This window comes from Strix aluco, chromosome 3, assembly GCF_031877795.1.
Source record: "Strix aluco isolate bStrAlu1 chromosome 3, bStrAlu1.hap1, whole genome shotgun sequence".
In the NCBI taxonomy this organism is placed as follows: Eukaryota; Metazoa; Chordata; class Aves; order Strigiformes; family Strigidae; genus Strix; species Strix aluco.
Window position 1 is genome coordinate 24,511,872 of NC_133933.1, and position 21,932 is coordinate 24,533,803.

Genomic DNA, 21,932 nt, shown 5'->3' on the forward strand with positions numbered 1-21,932 from the left:
GACAATAATTCATACCCATTGAAACGATTAACATCAACAAAACTATTCAGTTAAGCAAAGCTGATCAAGTTAGCAGACTCAGGCTTGAAATGGAAGCAAGGATGACATCTTAGCAGTACTGGCATTTACAATTCGTATTAATCATCTCTCAGTTACTGTTGTCACTAACATGTATATATGTATGCTGCCTTTTGAGAGGTAGTTTAAACATCCAAATAACTGAAAATCAAAAAGCATTTTTGCTGATTTGAACTGCAGAAGAGTTTTCCAGTGTGATGATCTGAATATGACCAGACAAATCTCAGTGGAGATCATACTGCCAGAAACGGTAACACACTGGACAACTCCCTGAGTATTCTTCATATATTTGTTCTGGCCCAGATGCAGAAGCTAATTTGTGATAATTAGGGTGTAAATTTCCAAGCACTGCAGCTTAGCTGCCCTAATTCCCACTAAGGCCACTTTGTCTTGCTAGGAGAAAGTAATCTTGCTTTGAAAGTACAGTAAGCTATTTTGCCTTTAGCACTGAAGTGTCTCCAGCAAGAATAGTGTGAATTAGTGAATTGTAAATTCACATCCGATGTGGATTCCTATTAATTCCCTTCTGTTAAAATGCCCATAAATAGGCGGGGTGTCTTGGAGCTGACTAGCAGGCTAATAGATGCCCAGAAAGGAAAAAGTCTATCACAAAAGTCACTGGGAAAATGAATTAAGATGATCTCTGTCCACAAATGGCATTATTGAGTTCATTTTCACCTTGAAAAGGAGGGACTAGTGCATCCCAAGGAAGAAGGTAGAATTACTGCAAAAGAGCTGAGTAGCTGAATAAACAGCTTGATCTGCCTAACAACTAACTACTCATCTGAGCAACTAGGGTAGCTGAGTGTGGCAAGGTGTGCACACACCGCATGGAGCCTGACACAGCAGCCGAGAGAAGTTGTCCTCTGATGGTTGTTCACTGGACTGTCTGAAATAGGTAAATCCAACTCTTATGAGAAAAGTGTCTGCCTTGCAAAACTCAGAAGTACACTAAGCACAACGAGATTCCCCTGCTAATCATCTCAGTGCAAGTGAAGAGGAACAAAGACTTAATTACTCTTCTGCTCCAACAAATGGTACCTCCACACTAATATCCAGAAACTGTACTGGGGAATGTGTGTGCCTTTACCCATTCAAAAATTATCCTATGTGGATTATTTCATCCTGCAGGGCTGCCAGGTCTGAATTAAACCCAAACACATTACACAGTTTCCAATCCTTTGATGGTATTTATCAATATTCTGTGTTAACAGGTGTGGGACTTTCATTGAACTCCGAAAAAAAAATGCTCATAAAACACTGACCATCTGTCCAAAGGGTAGTACCGTGTTTTCTTAAGATGTAATTTAACAGTGTTCTCTAAAATCACAGAGGGCTGAGTGTTGCTTTAAGCTGAGTACAATCACTTACATGTTTAGCAACATATTTTCACTTTCATTTCTTAGAAAACAGAGTGAGTTGAAATGAATGAAATTGACTTGCTGACTTGTAGGAAGCAAAAACAAAAATATTGCCTCTGTTAGCTACAAAAGTGCATGAAAACTGCATGACATCTTCCATTTTTCCCACTACACAGTCAGGGTCTTCTTTAAGAAGACAACTTTCAACTTAGAAGCTTAAGTCATGGGAACATTAATTTAACTGTACTGCAAGGCAAAGATATATTCAGTTTATTTGAACTCCGAGGCAAGGTGTGAAATCGAACTGGAGGGAGTCTCCAGATAGACTAAGAGCAAATGTCTGACTGCATTTTGGTCCAAAGCCACACCAACCATAGTCATATAAAGTCATTTTATGCACAGTCTCTTTTGTTAACTTATTTAGTGTCTTCTGTCTCTGAAGATCAGATGTGAACTCCAACTCCTGCAATTTTGGGCCTCAAGTCTGAGGCATCTGAGTTTACTGTCATTGTGGAAGTAGATCACCACAGGACTTCATATCTGAATATCTGTCAGATTCATAGGGGCCAACACCAGATATTCACCCTTCTGTCTATACAACTTGCCAAATGAGATTCTGCTTCAATATGCAAGTTTTATGGTACCTATATGCATTGTGAAAATGTGCTTTTTCACAGTAATAACTAATATTTTACTATCTTTGACAGCAATAAAAGTGTTTATTAAATACTACAGAACATTATGAGACAGTTTGAGATATGCATGAAATGTCCCTACAGGAAAGCCAGTTTACCTAAGGAGACTTGCACACGTTTCCAGTGTGGTTTATATTTTAAAAGTTGCTATAATCTCAGACCGACTACATATTTGAGAAATCCTGAAAGACAGATGAGGTTCCAGAAGACTCGTAAAGATAAAAATCATCTTCAGAAAAGGGAATAGGCTGTGATTACTCAGGGTAAAATTGTATGAAATGGAACAAAATTCTTTCTATAACAAAGTAACAGGTCTTGGGAAAAGGAACAAACAATTAAAGCCATATATCCTAACTCTGTGGTTTTGACACTGTTTCACAGTGCTTTCTGATTGTGCTGTCTGATTGTTCCCTCTCTTAATAATGTGTATTTAATTATTCCTACATAAATGCAGTACTTCCCATTTTTCTTTGTTGAGTTGCATATACTTTTCACACTGATTTTTCAACTTGTGATGATTCTTAATCTGCATTCTACCCTTTCACACGCAGTTAAGGGATCCTCTGCAGCCGATGACTGAATGGTATTTAATAATCCTCTCTACTGCATTATCCAAAATATTAATGGAAGTTTTGACTAGTGCTAGACCTGAGGTAGAATCCTACACAATCCCATGTGCAGAATCTTTTCACCTTGACAGCGAATCATGAATAGCAAAACCAGCTGCATTTTCCTCACACGATGCAGCAGTCAGAAAAATAGCTGCATGTTTCATCACAAACTGAACATGAGCCAATAGCATCAATCTGGAATGAAAACAGAAAACATTGTATCGGGATACATAAACCAAAATGTAGCACTGAAGATGTGACGGAATGACATTTTGGGACATTACACTTGTGAAAACTACGTGCACCAGTTGGAGATAATTCAGGAGATTTGAGAGATGGAAAACACACGGCCTCTGAGATAAAGCAGAAAGAATTGAGCTCATTTCACCTAAAGAAAACTCTGAAGACATGCATGAAAATATTCTTCAAATATGTAAAGGGGCAGTGAGAAATAGAATAGAATATTCTTTGCCCACTACAGATAGAATAAAATATAATGGTCTTAAATTACAGAAAGTTATTTAAATTAGAAATTAGACTTTTCTAAGACATGAAAGTGAGAATATGTTACTAAACTTGCATGTTCCCAACATGATGTTAATAGTCATGTAAAAATGTCAACCAAACCATGTGTCTTTAACCTACGTTTGAAAATGTCATGCACGCTACATCTAACGTCTAAGACTGGATGGTTAGCTAGATTTTGGTTATAAATTACAGACCAGAGACTCATTACCTTACCTAACACACTCTAAATCATAGAATGATAGAAAGGTTTAGATTGGAAGGGGCCTTTAAAGATCATCTAGTCCAACCCCCTGCCATGGGCAGGGACACCTTCCACTAGACCAGGCTGCTCAAAGCCCCGTCCAACCTGGCCTTGAACACTGCCAGGGAGGGGGCAGCCACCACTGCTCTGGGCAACCTGTGCCAGTGTCTCACCAACCTTGTCATAAAAAATGTCTTCCTTACATCCAATCTAAGTCTACCCTCTTTCAGTTTAAAACCATTGCCCCTTGTCCTGTCACTACAGGCCTTAGTAAAAAGTCTGTCTTTCTACAGGCCACAATAAGGTCTCCCTGGAGCCTTCTCTTCTCCAGGCTGAACAACCCCAACTCTCTCAGCCTTTCTTCATAGAAGAGGTTTTCTATCCCTCTGATCACCTGATCATTTTTGTGGCCAGATGATCTCTTACCTTTTATTCAAGTCTCTTCTAAAGGTTTCTTGAGATTTAGGCAAGTACAATATCTGAAATCCATTTAAAAAATTTCTACTTACTCAAAAAAGAGAAAACCTAGTTTTTTAAAGCCTGCTGCTTCTGGTATTGTATCTGACAGATGGGATGGCTAAATTTCAGATAGAAGATTAAACCCCACTCCCAGCCAGAACCTTTTGGGTGAGTTTGTGTGAAGGATCATACTTTACTGGCACAAGCAGAAGGAGGAGTGCTAATTTCTCTGCAGTTGATAAGTGTTCTACAGGAGCAGGGAAAGGCAGTGAGGTAAACAAACAGCAGGGGAAAGTACAGCCTTAAAATTTAACATTACAGCAGGGAGCTGAACTGCACAAGCACCTTTAGAAGTAATTGAGTGGTTCTGGTACTTCAGAGCTCACAAACTATGTTGGTTCTTTGCTTACTGAGAGTATCAGCTCAGTTGAGTGACTTCTGTTATTTATCTTTAGGTTGCATTCTAGGTATAGGAGACTTTCATGGCAAAAAATAATTGAAAATGGATAGAACTGTAAACCTTTGAGGACTTACTCAATGTACATTATGTCTTTATATAAGTCTGAAACAAAAGCCTGGATACAGCCATCCTGTTCAGAGCAGTCTGGCTCCAACTCTGCTCTGTCATTTTTTTATTCTGTCATTTTTTATTCTGCTATTTTTTGATTGCTAGTATTATATTATGAATGGACTAGAGAGACAGAAGTGGGAGAGATGTGGGAAAGACAAGAGATGAAATATGACTGGGATAGGAGAGGATTAGAACAGGGACTGACCTTTCAGCACTATAAGCAGTGCAAGGTACTGACCTGTACGGTGAAGAAGTGCCTAAAGAAACCCTCAGATTTCTTGTCCATGTCTGCTTGAAGTTTTGACAGATCTACACCCACCAACCACCATTTTTTTTCTATGAGGGGAAAACCCCAGCAAAGAATGACCTGGTTGTGAAAATTAGACTTGTTATGGCCATGTAGGACAAGTGACTTAGTCCCCAGAAGGCAGGTTGCCATGGAAATATGGGGAAAAAAGAAATGTCTCAAATGATTAAAAAAGGGAGAGTCCAGTTATCCTACGATTTGCATTTTGTGTCCTCAGTACAAGAGAGACATGAGCATACTGGAGAGAGTCCAGTAAAGGTCCATGAAGATGATTAAGGGACTGGAGCATCTCTCATATGAGGAAAGGCTGAGATAGCTGAGTCTATTGAGCCTAGATAAGAGCAGGCTCAAGGGGATCATATCAATGTGTATAAATATCTGAAGGGAGGGTGCAAAGAAGATGGAACCAGGCTCTTTTCAGAGGTGTCTGAACACAGGACAAGAGGCAATGGGCACAAACTGAACCAGGGGAGGTTCCCTCTGAACATCAAAAATACTTTCTTTGCTGTGAGGGTGACTGAGCACTGGCACAGAGAGGTTGCGGAGTCTCCATCCTTGGAGATACTCAAGGACATGGTTCTGGGCAAGCTGCTTTAGGTGACCCTTCTTGAGCAAGAGGTTGGACCAGATGATCTCCAGATGTCCCTTCCAACCTCAACCATTCTGTGACTCTGTGATTCTGTGATCCACTGCTACTGAGCACGGGGAGCACTCAGTTTGTTTTGCAGGTTTCCTAACTTTACTTAGGAGTCATGCCACAGAAATCAACAAAGTAGATCACGAGTGAGAAAGGCCCCAGTTTCTTGAACTTCAAGCTGATAAGGTTTAAAAGCTACAGAGACAGAAGAAAAACAGCAACCGTGCAGATGATTAACAACCCAGATCTGTTATCAAGAGTCTTACACAGTTCTTGCCAGGTGACTGTAAAATACAGTCTTGAAATCATTATTTTAGCCTGCTATTGTGAGTAGGACAAATGAAGCTAAAAGTTCCGGGCTGTAAACTTTTTCTAAAGAAATCAATGGGAGTGTAGAGTCTATTTACATGTGATCTATTTAAATATAGGTATTTATGCAATTCCCAGCAGTATCAGTACTCTTTCCAATATTTAACATACTTCTCTTCACAATAATGCTGTAAGATCAGTGAATCTGTGAAACTGCACAGTCAAAAATGTAAGATTCATGAACCCAGAGACAAAATGCTGTGATAAGACTCAGTAAACCAATCATGAAGAGTAATCCAGTGATGAGATATCTCCTTGGAGGAAATCATACATGATTTCTAGGTCCTGCTTTTAACATTTCAGATCTGCCAATATCACTGAATCCAAATATATTGGACTGACCATACATGCACAGATGAGCTGAACAGGTACCATCAGTTCAACACAGAGCATGACAGGCGTTAGACAGTTACTGAGCTGTTAATATGCACATGTGCAGCTGCTACCATCCGAGTTTTGGTCATCTGACAAGAAGATATTATTTTCCTGCTGTCTGGAACAATAGCAAGAACACCTGCAAGAACATGCTGTTCTAGAAGACTTAGCAGGTATGTTGTTTAACTATTTTATCCAATAAGTGATTATATTTAAAGTAGATAAATAAGCCTGGAAGCACTGCTTACTTAGGTGTGCACCTAACCAGCTGAACTTACAATTCAAATAACTAAATGATTTTATGAATCTGACCCTAAAATGACTTACCAAAAGCCACAGAATAAGCAGTCATGTCTCAGTCCTAGGCTCTCATCTGAGTCGCATGGCTATCTTTTCTGCCTCGTTATCCCTATGACCTGATTTTTCACATAAAGTGACCTTAAACTGAGAATAGAAATCCAAGACTGGGCACACAGGGCAAAAAAAAAGTAATGTAGTGAACATCTCAGCAAGGTTTTAATAAGTTTTTTCATCTTCCTGGTCCTTGGCTGTAATAGAAATACACTATTAGTAGTTCCCGATTAATGGATTGCTCAAAGTGTCAGCAAACTGCAATGTTACTTGTCTTTGTATGTTATCAAATGAGGATCCAATACTGACACACTTCCAAAATACAATTAATGCATACGTATTACATATACAAATAATAGGTCTTACTTTTCTGAGTGTACCCACAGATGTTCCATGAGTGTGAACCACTCACATGAAGAAGGCTTTTGAATTGGATCCATACTTCACAGACTACATTTAAATCAATATTCAAAGAACCATGAGAGAATATATTTTGTGTTTCATTTTTATTTTGCAGAGGATTTTTTTACTAAAAAGGAAGTTGTGAGAAAGATGAGTTCCAGCTTCTGCAGAAGAACAGAAGCAGAGTTGACCTACATCACTTATTCTAGGCTTGAAAACAGTTTGCCTGGCCATTGACAAGTTAAGTTCTTTAGAAAGTCCAACACTGATTTCAGCATGACATCTTTTCACAATGCCAATACCAGCATACTTCGGAACTGAAAGGGAAAGTCTTCACTTAATCTAATTCTGCCAATACAAACACCTTCCTGAATTTAGTATGAGACAGAGCATCTTTCTGGTCATGAGCTCTAGAGCCTACAGCACCAAGTAGGGAAGGGAGTGAGATAACAACTGACAGGAAAAAGGTCTGATACTGGCCCAGATTTCCATATTTGTGGAAATTTGAACCCCACTTTCACCACTGTAGCTCCTCAGAAGCAAAGAGGTATCTTAGAAAATATCAGTGCTGGAAAGAAATTCCAGGTGTTAAACTGAAAGTATGCATAGTAACTTCAATGTTATGAGCATGGCAGTGGATGTTGTCATTTTAACAGAATTATGCAGATTTGGTGCCCCCTGCTGTCTTTTCTTTTACTACCAGTGACCGATGAAAAATATTAGTGCTAAATGCACTGAACGGCACAAAACACCCCCAAAGGGCAAATTAAGGACCCTACTCGAAAAGGCACATTTAAACTAGAGTGTGAGTCCACAGACTGTTTTGGTGAAGCATCCAGGATCTGAGAAAAGCAGATCTGTGTGTTGGTTGAGTAATGATGACAAACAGGGGAAAAGCATCAAGTACACCAACACCAACAGGAACTGCATGGAAACCCAAGCTTCAGCCTTGGCACACCTCCACTGCTTGAAAGCAGGACCACAGAAAAGACTCAGTCTTTTGTGGGGATAAGACCCCATGAAATCCTTGTGGTGTCTCTTTCCTGGCTCAATTCTGGGTCTGCTACATTCCTGCCTCTTACCCCCAAACAGAGAGTTTAAATAGACTCTAAATACTTTCATATTATGGTAGCATCTAGAGGTCTCAAAAAATTTTAGTACCAGTGGTACCCCCAGGTGCATCTACATAAGCTTTCATATCAACTGAACTGGAAGACTTGCTCCAGGAGCGTACCCAATACACCAAGCTCCTGCGTGGGACAAGCCTAGAAGCTAACCCAAAGTAAAACCCCTCCAACGCACGCAGCACGGCTGTTGGGATGACAGCACAACCTGTTTCTCTCTACAGAGCAAATCTTCCTGGGCCACACCACATGCTAAAGTAGATGTACCCACTTAAAATGAGACTCACCCAAACAGACTTCAAACAGTGGCAAAGGATGCTTCATCATTACATATTCTCCTCGTGTTGGAAGGCTTTTATGACCAATGTTGACACTACAAGTCACCAACTGCTCTGGAAAGGCTTTCTGGTGAACAAGATGAAATTTCTGTCATTTGTACAGTCTGAGAAGGTTTTTCAACCTCAAGAGAAAAAAATTTATCCAGCTTCTCTGACACTTATTTATACACACAAGTTCTAAAAGGCCATTTTCAACTCTTGAACTCCTGTGACTTAGTAAGATGGTATGATCTGTATTACATCTGCTGTAGCGGTATTTAAACAAACATCCTTTATAAAATCTTGCTCACTCCCACCATCCAGCAATCCTATTTTGTATTTCACATGTTTTAGTTTTATGCCTTAGCATTCAGAACACCTCAAGGCAGGAGTTTGGCCTGGTAATTATTAAATGTTGCACCCTAATACAAAATCAACTTGCTTACGACATCCTTTATACTTGTTATTTTATTCAGTGTACTGGCTGCAGGGGCTGAGTCTAAAAATTCACTTCTATCTCCTCTGTCCATTGTGTAAGTCAGTGGTCTGTCCTCTTTTCACCTTTTTGGGGTGAAACACATCCATACACGGCCATGTCAGGGGTTGTGCAAGAAGAAGATTATGAGGGTGGATCCACTTGTTTTGATAATCTGACAGGGCACTGTGGCTCATGCTGTTTCCAAGCTCTGGGGCTTCTCCTGCAGTCATCTTCTTGCTCTTTTTCCAGTCCTAAGCTCTCTTCTTTCTCCTTTTTTTTTTTTTTTTCCCCTGAAATTCATCAATTAATGTGCATATCTAGCAGCCACCACTCACAAAGAACCAGGCCTCAATGCTCTTGAGAGTGAGGAGCTAATTTTTAACTATAGAAATGAACTTGAGCGCTGGAAGAGCTGGTTTCTCACAGGAGGGTGGTGTGTGAAGAGGGATGAGTGCGGAGGTTTAGGTTAGAAGGTCTTATTAGTGCTAGACCTCAGGGCACTGGCTAATCAGTAGGGTGTAGCTTTATTGGTAAAAGTATATTTTACATTTATGTCTGTATCTGAAACATTTGGTTTTGGTGAGACATCAGAGACACTTCATGAGCCACTGGAGTGCTACATCACAGCAATTAATAACAATTACCAGGAGATTCCCTGCCAGTGCATGCCAGGCCCCAGTGTGCAGGAAGAGATAAAATACATCACTGCTCCTGCTCTTCCAAGCATGCTCTTCCCAACACATAAACTAAGGTAAATATCAACATACAAGTCAGACTTCTTTCTTCTCTCAGCATACTCTTTTTTCTAGAATTCAACTACTGGAACACATTTCTTTCAGCTAGCACTTACCTGGATCTTCTTTTATGTAAAAATGCAGATTTGCACATTGTGAGTTGTAAATTTCTCCTCATAGGATAAGAAAACACTTTTAGAATAAAGACTACAGGACTGGGCAGCAAAAACCCCAAACTCAGTTCACAATGTAAACAAAAGATCTTGCACTTATTACACTTGTCAGACATCCTGTCTAGAATAGGATGGCAAATTGCCCAAGGCTTTGTTTATGCTGGCTAGCAAAAAATGCTATAAACAAAGTAGAAGACAAACTGGTTTCTAACATGATTTGTCCAGTCTGTGAGGACTAAAATCAAACTTTTTAAGGCTAAACAGCAGCAACAACAACAAAAACCTAGTGGGAGGATTGAAATGAGCTACATGTAATATAACAAAAAAAACCCAACAAAGCAGGCATCTATGACCCAGAGCCAGAATTCAAGTCATTTGAATATAGAATAAACAGTGGAGGGACACTAAGTAAAAACAAATTTCTGTAGCAAATACCCATATTTCAGGGTTAATCTAAAGTGCAAAAGATCCATTCACAGTATCCTTCCAGAGACTAAGCTAGAATTGTACCAAGCATATATATATGTTAGTGTATCAGTAAGCACCAGTATATATTCTTATGTTAGAACAACATTACATCACATCCTTTTGCTCTTATCAGAAGCTGGAAGACAAAAACACTCTTCATCCTGCAGTTAAGAACACCAGGTGACAATCTATTAGTCTACATAGTAAACAATGCATTTTATGAAGCATTATTTAATTTTCTTTGGGTGCACTCTTCTATCTGTTTCCATCTATTGTTACCTGTGGTATCTTTAGACTGTAAGATTTTGAGAGTAAGAACTAACTTTTTCTTTGTGTCCTGATCTTTCAGGACAGCAGGGTGTGAAACCAGGACTACTAAATGTTACAGGAAACCAAGTAATGTAATACAAAAACTCTGTATTTTTCATTATAAAACAATTTATCTCTAATATGTGCAGTTGTTTTAAGGTATTTTTATCTTGGATTCAGCATTTAAGGATTTTGGTTATGACAAATTTTTCATGTGATCCTATTAAATATGAAACATTGATGGTCATAAAAATTTTTTTAAAGTGTGAAAAATTTATGTTCTTGGAAAGCAATGCTGTAACACAACCTTTCAGCTTGTGTGTGTGTGTATCTGTCTGTCTGTCTGTTTGTCTTGGTTCTCTCCTCACCCTGATAGGAGTGAACTTGCCAGAATGTCTCATTACTCCCTTTCTGGCTGCAGTTTCCCTGCGTGGAAACTGGGTAGCATAGAGATGAATAAATGGTGGGAATTCAGACGTCATCCCAATTCTGGATGTAGACAGATGTAGACAGGGCACATGCACTCAGGGAGCTGAAGATCACTCCTGAGGCACACGGTATAGCTGCCAAGAAGAGGGCCTTGGGCAATAACTGACTTTGCAGCTCTGTCTAATCTCCAGGTTTATAACTGGATGCCTTCTGACGTTGTTCCTTTTGCTGTGTAATTCTTCTTACCTGTAAGAAAAAGCTTTAGTAGTTCCATGAGACATTCCCAAACAATAGATATAAAAATACATATAACAGGTATGTGCTGCAATTAGATATGATGAATTTTGATGGTATTCCTTTATTTAAAACATATCACCAAGAGTAAATATCTTATGGTCAGTGATACATAAACAATTTAATTTCTCATTTACCAGGTATATGGGACTAAATCTGTATCCGGTGGTCTGTAATAAAACACAGCTCATAAGTAATATGCTTTGGAATATAAATATGACACATTATACACACCATATAATTTAATAATTCTTGACTATGCCATAAATGGTGGGAGGTGAATGCCACCTAGACTAATAATAATTACACTTTTGTATTGGGTTTGTGTGGCAAGGTTTTGGTAGCAGGAGGGCTACAGGGGTGCTTCTGTGAGAAGCTGCGAGAAGCTTCCCGCATGCCTGACAGAGCCAATGCCAGCTGACTCCAAGATGGACCCACTGCTGGCCACAGCCAAGCCCATCAGCAACAGTGGTAGCACTCTGTGATAACATATTTAAAAAAAAAAACTGTGGGAGAGCAATTGCAGCCAGAGAGAGGAGTGAGAATATGTGAGAGAAACAACCCTGCAGACACCAAGGTCAGTGATGAAGGAGGGGGAGGAGGTGCTCCAGGCACCAGAGCAGAGAATCCCCTGCAGCCCATGGTGAAGACCATGCTGAGGCAGGCTATGCCCCTGCAGCCCATGGAGGTTCACGGTGGAGCAGATCTCCACCTGCAGCCTGTGGAGGACCCCACACCAGAGCAGGTGGATGCCTGAAGGAGGCTGTGACCCCGTGGGAAGCCCACGCTGGAGCAGGCTCCTGGCAGGACCTGTGGAGAGAGGAGCCCATGCTGGAGCAGGTTTGCTGGCAGGAATTGTGACCCTGTGGAAAGGACCCACACTGGAGCAGTTTGTGAAGAGCTGCAGCCCCTGGGAAGGACTCACATTGGAGAAGTCTGTGGAGAACTGTCTCTCGTGGGAGGGACCCCACGCTGGAGCAGCGTAGGAGTGTGAGGAGTCCTCCCCTGAGGAGGAAGGAACGACAGAAACAATGTGTGATGAACTGACCGCAACCCCCACTCCCCGTCCCCCTGCACCACTGCAGGGAGGAAGTAGAAAAATTGGGAGTAAAGTTAAGCCCAGGAAGAAGGAGGGGTGGGGGGAAGGTGTTTTAAGATTTATTTCTCATTACCCTACTCTGATTTGAGTGGCAATAAAGTAAGTTACTTTCCCCAAGTCGAGTCTGTTTTGCCCATGACAGTAATTGGTGAGTGATCTCTCCCTGTCCTTATCTTGACCCATGAGCCTTTCGTTATATTCTCTCTCCCCTGTCCAGTTGAGGAGGAGGAGTGATAGAGTGGCTTTGGTGGGCACCCGGCATCCAGCCAAGATCAACCCACCACGACCTTGTACCTTTATGAACATACTGACTGAAGTACTTATCAGCCATGCACACAAGCAATTTGCTCTAAGCCACACAATGAGTCAGTGGCAAACAAAGGAGGGGAAACAAAGTCCCTTTATCTCCCAGACTTCTGAGCCAGCTTCTCGCCAACAAGAATTAAAAGCCACTTCATACTTCATAGCAATAAAGCAACTTCCTGTCAGCTGCTATCCAGTGTGTTTTATCGGAGTTGTAACCTCAGCCTCACAAAATATTAAAAAGCTTTGTAGAGGTAAATACAAATACATATATATTTGTTAAATATGGTAAAACATAAACTAAGTGGATGAAAGTCTTTTTGCTCTCTGTACACATTACCGAGGAAAAGAGTACTACTCTTAAAAGCACACATTTATAGTGCAAACCTCAGTATTTTGTGTAGCCTTTAGGTTCACTGCAGTCATTCTGTACCATATTTTTATGATTCTTTAAATGACCACTGGGTGTCACAGTTATCTACAGCAGATTCTGTGCTCGGAGGACTTTTCCAGGTTTGTTTCAAAACAAATTCATATCAGAGATAATACCAATTCCTATACCCATAATATTAATAGCCATCCCCATTCCAAGATGAGGAAATGGTTTCCAAAATCAAAATCAAAATCAAAATCAGTCACAGTTAACACAAACTGTGTTCTTTTAGAAACTATAGAAAAACGGAGATCTGTCTTTCAAATTTAGTCTACAGACAAGATTCTGTCATACTACACATTTGTGAAGTATTTTCACTGAGAGTGGAATGAGGCAATTCTATACTTCATGGACTTGAGGAGTAGTTTCCATAGGCTTTCTCTTTCAAAAATTATGCAACAGGAGAACCAATTATTTCCTCTCCATTTTTTAAGAAACCCATTCACTCAAAGGAAATCTAAACATTTTGGCAGTATACATAACACTATAGCCTTACACTTCACGTTCCAGCTCTCAGAATCACACAACTAGCAGAAGAACGTGAGTTTCCATATTTTTTAATTTAAATGTAAGTTTGTGGTCTTCATCACAGAACAGAAAATGTGACCCCAGTATAACCAGTGCCTATCCAAGTTTGCATTCAACAGCTCTAAATCATGTGAACTGCTTCGTGTCTTTGTTCTGTGGTCAGCTCCAAAGGGACAAGACAGCGTTAACCGCACAATGAGATGAGGAGTGTATCTGGTCAGCTGGTTTCACCCACCCATGTGTATACCTTACACCTGGAGTCCTGGAGAGCTACTTCATGTGTCCAAAGCATAGGCAGCACCAAGCAAATTATTTGCAATTATACAGGCTCCCATACTACATAATTTACACTGTGTAACCATAAAGCTTCAGTTTAGACTCTATACACTCTGAACGAACACCATCAGGAAGGGCTGGCATGGCTGTGGACATCTGGGAGAGGATACAGTGGACAGTCAAAGTGTATCATGACAAGTAGGCTGGTGCTCCTAAGTGCCTGAGGCCACCACAACATTTGCAGGATGCTTGAGAAGCCTCTGTACTATGTGTGCTAAGGGATACTGATCGGGGGCAGGTGCTGAGCTCAGTCAGGGCCTCATATTTGGCATCATTCTGGACAACAGAGTTTTTGGGATCTTTGCCAGGACCTGTAAGATGTGAAGAAGGAAGGAGAAAGGTATTTCCTGGCATATATTCGAGTTTGACATTTGAGGACTGAATGAAGGAGTGTGGGCTTAATTCTAACTCTGTCCCACCAGCTGGGCAACTTGTAGCTGCTGTCACATTTCAAGTTTTCTCATTCCCAACTTTTTCTTACCCATCTCTGACTTCAGAAATGGAGAGAACTAAAAATGGAAACAGAGAACTAACTTAATCCCTGAAAATCAGGCTTGACATATGCACCTATGGTTCCTGGCCACAGTTCAGGTGACAGGTGAGAGATACAGGCTGAGACATGGACAGGTGAGACAGAAATGCCAAACAGGCACTGTCATAGGAGATGTGTAACACATGGCAGGCACCAGCCTCTCTCTTATGCACTATGTTTAGGGCTCCAGATCGCCTTAAGCAAATCACCCTGCCCTGCCCAGCATTTTCCAACACCTCCATTTCAGACACCTGCTGCCTGATTGGCTAAAATGACTGTCTCAGCCAGAAATTTTTTTTCCTTATTTTTTCCTTTAACCTATTTTCATCCAAGTCCAGATGTACACAAAAAGGCACACTCAGAAGAATGTAAGCATTATCTAATACATAAAAGATGGATGCAGAGAGGAAGAGAATTAAGCTGTTCTTCATGCCCAGCATGGCACGATAAGAAGTAATGGGTGTAAACTGCAGGTGGGAGGTTTAGATTAGACATTAGAAATGGCTTTTTAACAGTAGGCATAGTTAAGGACTGGAATAGACTGCTTGAGGCGGCTGTGAAGGATTTCAAAAACAGGTTAGACAAACATTTATCAGGAATCATACTGGTATACATGTTCGCAGACTGGAGCAAGGAATGGATTGCTCAAAGTCCCTTCCAGTCCTGTTTTCCTGTGATTTTATGATTCAAGCATGTCTAATGGCCTATCTTCTGCTAGGGATCGGTCTTAAATCTCACAATCTTAAAACACTGCCAGCAAAAAAATGGGAAAGATTATTTTTTTAATTAAAATTATTCCAATTCCCTCTCTCCTTATTCAGAATGCCCTCCCACTCTTCAACACATTCAACTGCAAAGCTAAATACAGCCGGTAAAATACTGAAAGCATTATACTAGCAGCACTGATAACACTGTAGCAATAATACAGCAAGTGATCTGAAATCTGTATTTCTTTTGACCAAGTTCTCACCCCTTATACCCTTGTCTCCTCCTCCCCACCCCAACACAATACCTAATTTTCTAAATTACTGGAGCTATTATGAACACTTTCATTAGCATAGCAGGTGCAGTTATTTAGACCATTAATGTCCTAGCAGTAGAGTAAGTTGGGAGTGACCCCACTGCAAATTAACAGTGCAGACACAAGAGGTGAATGGTGCTTTAAAATACAGCTGGAAATCTTCCACTGTACCCAAACAGGACTTGGTCCAGGATCCTTGTCTGAAAGCTGCTCCCTTAACACAAGTCACTTGAGTTGGAGGAGAAAAGCGTTACAGATTAATTCTGGTTTGTGGAGAAAAGAGGCTCTTTTCTTCCAGCTGAAGTTAAAAGCTGCCAGCAAGCATCAGTAACCTATTTGGAAATTTTGAACTGACTCCTCATGTGATTCGATCATGGACTTTTTCTCCCCTTGCTATTTCTGTGAAGTCAGTTACCAAAAGCTTCTCTGATTCAAATTTATTCTTTCTGCCCTATCCCTTCACACTACTGTGTCACTATTTGGCTTCCCTTTCCCCTTCCCATTACTTCTCAGTAATAACTTCCTTTCCAATAGTTTGAAAGACTGATGCCAACATTAAGAAAAAACCTACAGTGGAATCCTCCCTATTTAAACTGTTCTGTTTACGTTACCTTCCAATTTTGTCTTCTCTTTCTAAACTGTAAGCTTACTGGGGCACAGACAGACATTCATTTTATGCTTGTACTAAATATCTACAAAAATAGGATTAACTTTGACTGGGCCTATAGGGATTACTGGTACATGGATGTTAAAAATATTGGTCTATGTACTGTAAGTAATGCAAATTTAATGTATTGTTGGATTGTGGCTACTACCACGTACCCTCCTAAGGAAAGAGAAAAGAGAACCTCCAGGAATTCTTCCTGAAATATTACAAAAAATTATGAAAACCAGGAGATGTAAAAAGGACAGTATGATACATCACACTGAGAATGCTTCTGTGCTGAACACAACCCCACATGTCAAACCACACTGACAATTACTGAATACAGCACTGGCCACGGAGCAGGGTCCCACAGTGTTTGTTTGGTATTCACACCACCTGTGCTACATATTCTGAATAACTTTGGTTTAGCTACCTGACTTATTACTCATATAAACCTATAGTTAAATGTAGGATATGACTGCACAGCTCAACGCAGCGCTCCTACCAACTAACTCCAAAACAAGATGCTGTATAGGTGTGTCATCAGGGCACACCACCCCGGTTAATTAGCACGGCAAGCAGCTCGGAAGGCAGGCTAAGGCGGGAGACCTGCGACTTCCACAGCCCAGCCCACAGTCCAGTGTTCCTGCAGGAACTGGAATGAGGAGTAGGCCAAATGTTAGACCCATCTCATCTCAAAGACTTTAAGAAATAGCCTTTTGATGTCTATGTAGAACATACGGATGTAAAGATAAGATCTGCTTCTCTTTTAACTGAGGGACCTCTTTAAGTGAGATTCCGGTCCAGCTAGACACAGCAGTCCTTCTTGTTCACAGCCACCTAAATTGCTCTTCTTCTGCAGTGCTACAAGGATGGCAATGTGATCCCAAGTTACAAGTTGGGTCTTACGTTGTTGTTGATCATTTATGTCATTCAATAAATGCTAATTTGCTTCAGTGGACCCTACTGTGACCTCACACCAATAAGAATGACAAAAAAACTGCACTGATGCCAGTAGAATTACACAGGTGTAAGGCAGTCTTAAACCAATGTAAATCTCATTTAAGTAAACAAATAACAGGCCCAATATATCATCTACCTGAACTTACTTTAGTATAGAAATCTATACTAAATATTATTTGGGGCAATTACCATGGGTCATACCCAGTGAACTTCATTCTAATATTACTTATTCTTCCTCAAATAAAACTTCTGCAGTGTAAAGAAAGCAGGATTAAGCCAAACAATTCCATTAAATCATTAGCTTCCTGCCACAAACACAAATCAGACACGTGTAAGAATAAAAAGCCAGTTTGGCGAGATACCATAATGCCAAGTCAGGTCAGTCAAGTTATAATAATTTCTAATTAACACTCTTCCAAGTTTCAGTGTTATTTATTTGCATGTCAGTGTCACTCAGAACAATACAATACTCTTTCCCACCTATGTAAACCTCTAAAAAAAACTGAAAGAAAAAATTTGCAGCCTGATCTGTACAGACAGAAATCCAGTGTAATGACAAGTAAAAACGATAGTCGAACTTGACAACCCTCAATGAAAACGTCTTTAGAAATTAGAAGACTGATATATGTCCACTGATCAAGAAAAGAAAAGCATAAATCAGCACAGGTTGAATACCACCGAAGGCATGATTTCTACACCTTATTTTGATTATGTTTATCCAAGCAGCAAAACTTCCCCATCTCAGAGGCTTTATATTGCATTGCCACTGAAAATGCTCCCTTTTGAAACATGGAGTAGTGCCGTTCCCTAAGGATTACAAAGGCCTAATGTAAAATTCAGCAAGTTGAGCCTTCTAGAAGGCTTCATTAAAAAATTAAATATCTTAATTATGTTTGGAAAATGCCTGATAGTGCAATAACTATGCAATATTATTCAAGAAGACTTGTTTCAAAAGCAAAGTCATGGAAGCAGTTCTGGTGATGACCTGCATCTGCCTCAGTTTACTGTATTCAGAATATCTGTCACTGAAAAAATTCAGGCCGAATATCCATAGGGTTTGTTACATACATTAAATTATTTACAATTTAAATTAATGTTTATAGGTATACATGTTATGTAAGCAACAATGATAAAACCCAGGAAAGCTGTTGAAAGGCATAGCTAAAACTGTTATTCCTATGACAAACTTTAGAACATATGTAAAGTAGCATAGTCTTATTTTTCACAGAATAGTGGCCATATATTTTGTTAACATTATTAATTAATATTTTGTTAACAATATTGATCGAAAATATTAAAATTTAATCAGTGATAAAAGTCAATTGTACAGTAATATGTTAGTTCTGTGTAGAAGACAGATTAAGGATGTTTTAGCATCAAATATCTCATAAGACTTCAATGAAGTCATGTGTTCATACCAGACATTTTAAGGTATCTGCATGGTCAAACTTTTATAACAATTAAGCAGATGATCCTAAGTCTCTCCTCAATGTTGAAATAATGCTACAAATATATTGCTGAAGAAGGTGTTACAAGTATCTGTTAGGGCGTAAGTGACCTTATAAAATTTAAAAATTAATATGAAAAGTGAATGGGCTTAGTGAACAAAAGGGTATACTTTAGAGTTTCATTGAGAAAGCTTTATTTCCAAGATGGGATATGTGATACCTGTAATTTTTCTCGTTCTTACCAAGGAAAAGCGATTGTGGGAATAATGAGAAACTGCTGGCAGTTTTGTATATTCAGAATGCTTACTGCATTTAATCAGTAAAGGTTATTAAGCTTTCATCTTGTTTTTTGTTCCTCTGCAAGTATCATAATACTTCTATAATAAGTTTAATAATATGCATATTTTTAAAGCAACAAAACTAATTGAACAGTAGTGACCACACCTTACTATCTAATGAACTGCATATATTAGACTCTAGCTAGGCCCAAGAGTCACAAGATAAATAGCCTGAAGAATCGAGAGGATGGTAAACTTTGGGAGCCGCTTCAATGGCAAAAAGTAGTAGGTTTAGATCCTCAGAGATCCCTGAAGGTCATCCTAGGATCTTTCCTGAGGATGTTCTTAGAGACCTGCTGCTTCTTCAGGTGATCTGCCAATATTGGCCTCAGCGTCCCTTCCTAGCTATGTTCTCCCACAGCTGAGTATTAGGAACCATTATGACCTTGAAGACCGATGATGACAGATCACCAAAAAGTGATGTGACAGAATGGCTCCAACTTGGCTTCTCTGAGCTGCATGCAAATCATGAGCCACAGGTTCACCTCCCAGTAATATAGGAGTAGTGTTCAACTGTCACAACTTGCTGTGACTGTCAATGGCATGCTGGCATCTTTCAGCCATGATGACACTGTTTCCATTTTCAAATCTACCATTACAGTGGTAGAATTTAGGCCAGAATCTACCTCTTTTAACTCTACTCACCTACAAGTTAGTGACATAGTCTAATGTAGTTGTTCTAGGCTCCCCCTAATGTCAATGCAGAAAGACACCAGAAAGTGATTCATCCCATCCTAAGATAAGTATCTGGGATGAATCGCCTTCGTAGGTGCCTCCATCTCCAGAGGAAGCCTAGAAAAATAGCTTGGGCTAAATCCTTAACTTAGAGGTGTATAAAGTTAGGCTAGCTGAATATCTTGAACTATGTTTTTTAAAAACAAAGTTCTACCAAGGCTTTTCTGATAATACCATTGTTAAAACAATAACAGCAAAGCAGATTTATCAAGCTACTTACTTGCATTTGTGTCAGTGCTCCTGGCAAAATGGAAATTGTTCTGTTCAGCTCTGTCTTTGGCACTACACGTCTTTGGCAGTGGACTTCTAACAACACATGGGGATTCTTTTAGCTTCAGGGACAGAAGCCTTTGTTTTTAGGAGAGAAAGCCTGAGCTCGTTTCACGAATGCACTGTGAGGTTTTGAGTGGCCACAGTGTGCAATATAGTTAGCTACTCTGAGGTGATGGATCTGTTATAATTCATAATGCCAGGTTCCAACTGTGAAAATGCAGCAAATAGTACTAGCTGTGGAAGTATATCTTCACATGCACTGAAATATTTAAAATATTAATTTTACAAAACTCCCCTTTCCTCCTTCCATTTGGAACTACTTCCCACTGTGTCTCCCAGCTGTGAGCGTATCCAGCAGGGCACACTCCTCTCTCAGATGTGGTGTTCTGAAGAAGTGCTGTTACATAAGAGATGCTTACAAAGAAGGTGTTAGTATTTATAGAAAACTAGGAGTTAAATTGAAAATTCTACAGATGCAATTGAGTATATTGTATCATCTTGTGCTGATGGATAAAAATAGGAATGACAATATATAGGGTGTTCTTCCCATTAGTCAAACTGGTAATGAGTAATGCAGCCAAATGAATGTCAGTAAAGCCTACCTACCACACCATGCTTCAGAAACCTTCTTGGCACTCTTTTTTAAGAAAGAAGCCACAAAAGCATAAAGGTTTAATCTGCATGTATTTGAAATGACTACATTATTTGTGAGGCAAAGATTCAAATAAGATATAATAGTCACCCCAAACAAGTGTCAGTAAAAACTATCTCTGCCTATATTCCACAGATTGTACCCTCTTCAAAAAAAATGAGTATTATAGAAAATTTGGGGAACAATACATTTTCTATTTGAGAAATCAGGTTGGTTTAGTACCGAAATATATTAGTCAAAGACAAAATAAACTACAAGCTAGGAACCTTTGGAAAAGGATCTGAATAAACTCTTCCAGAAACCATAATGTAATGTTTAAAGGTCATAAGATCACATGGGTTTAACATCTTACTGCTTCCTGTTAGCTACAGAAGGAACTTCTGTCTTGCATGAGTGTCCTTCTGAGAGCTTGAGTGATCAGCCTTCAATACTGTGCAATGCTCTTGTGCTATGACTCTGTTTCCCCCTCCTGCATCTCAGGCCAGTACAGTTCTGGAACAAGACTCCTTTTCAACCATGCAGAAGAAGTATTTTTCTGCTGGGTTATTGGTGGTGTCTTGTGTTCTTTATTACAGTAGCTATTTGAAACTTTATGAGGTTTTAAGTATGAGAATAAGTGCCAGAGCTGATATACTGGAAAACAGTTACAAATTAGATGAAGTGGTGAAGATCTTTTACTATGTAAACGCATGGAGCCACATGAAGGAATCTTTTCTCTAATCTTGTGTCTCTCTATTTCTGATGTGGTGCTATGCACCATCAAGGATGGAGAAGCTTGTACAGAAAGTTGTATTTTAAGCAAAGATACAGTTACAACAAAAAAATAGTGATTTCCCTTAAAATAAGGGGCACTTAAATAGTAGTGTGATGACATTCTTGTCCAAAGCAAGTAAGGAGGGTCTGGCAGTTCACTTGCTTTTTTAAACACAAATTTGGGAAGACCATATATTCCTGATTAAGAAGGAAAAAAAAATTACTAAGTAATCCCAGGGCTCCAAGGAGCTATTCACAAGCTTAATGTTAAGATGTAATCTGCTGGTGATTATGTAATAATTTCCCCTCTCTGCCCATTCCAGAGTGGATATGAGATACTACAGTCTACATGCCCAGTCTTGAATGTTTAGTTCCAGGTGTAAGAGCTCATTGCAATATAACTCTCTAGAGAAAACACAAAAAGCAGAGAGAAAGAACTAGTGTACATGTCATTCTGGGAGGAGGAGGTCCTAATTCAATGGATAGGCAATAGAAAGTGGTGAGTTACCCCACTCAGAGTTAGGCTGTAGGAGCTATGTGGGAGTTGGCAGATACAATTAA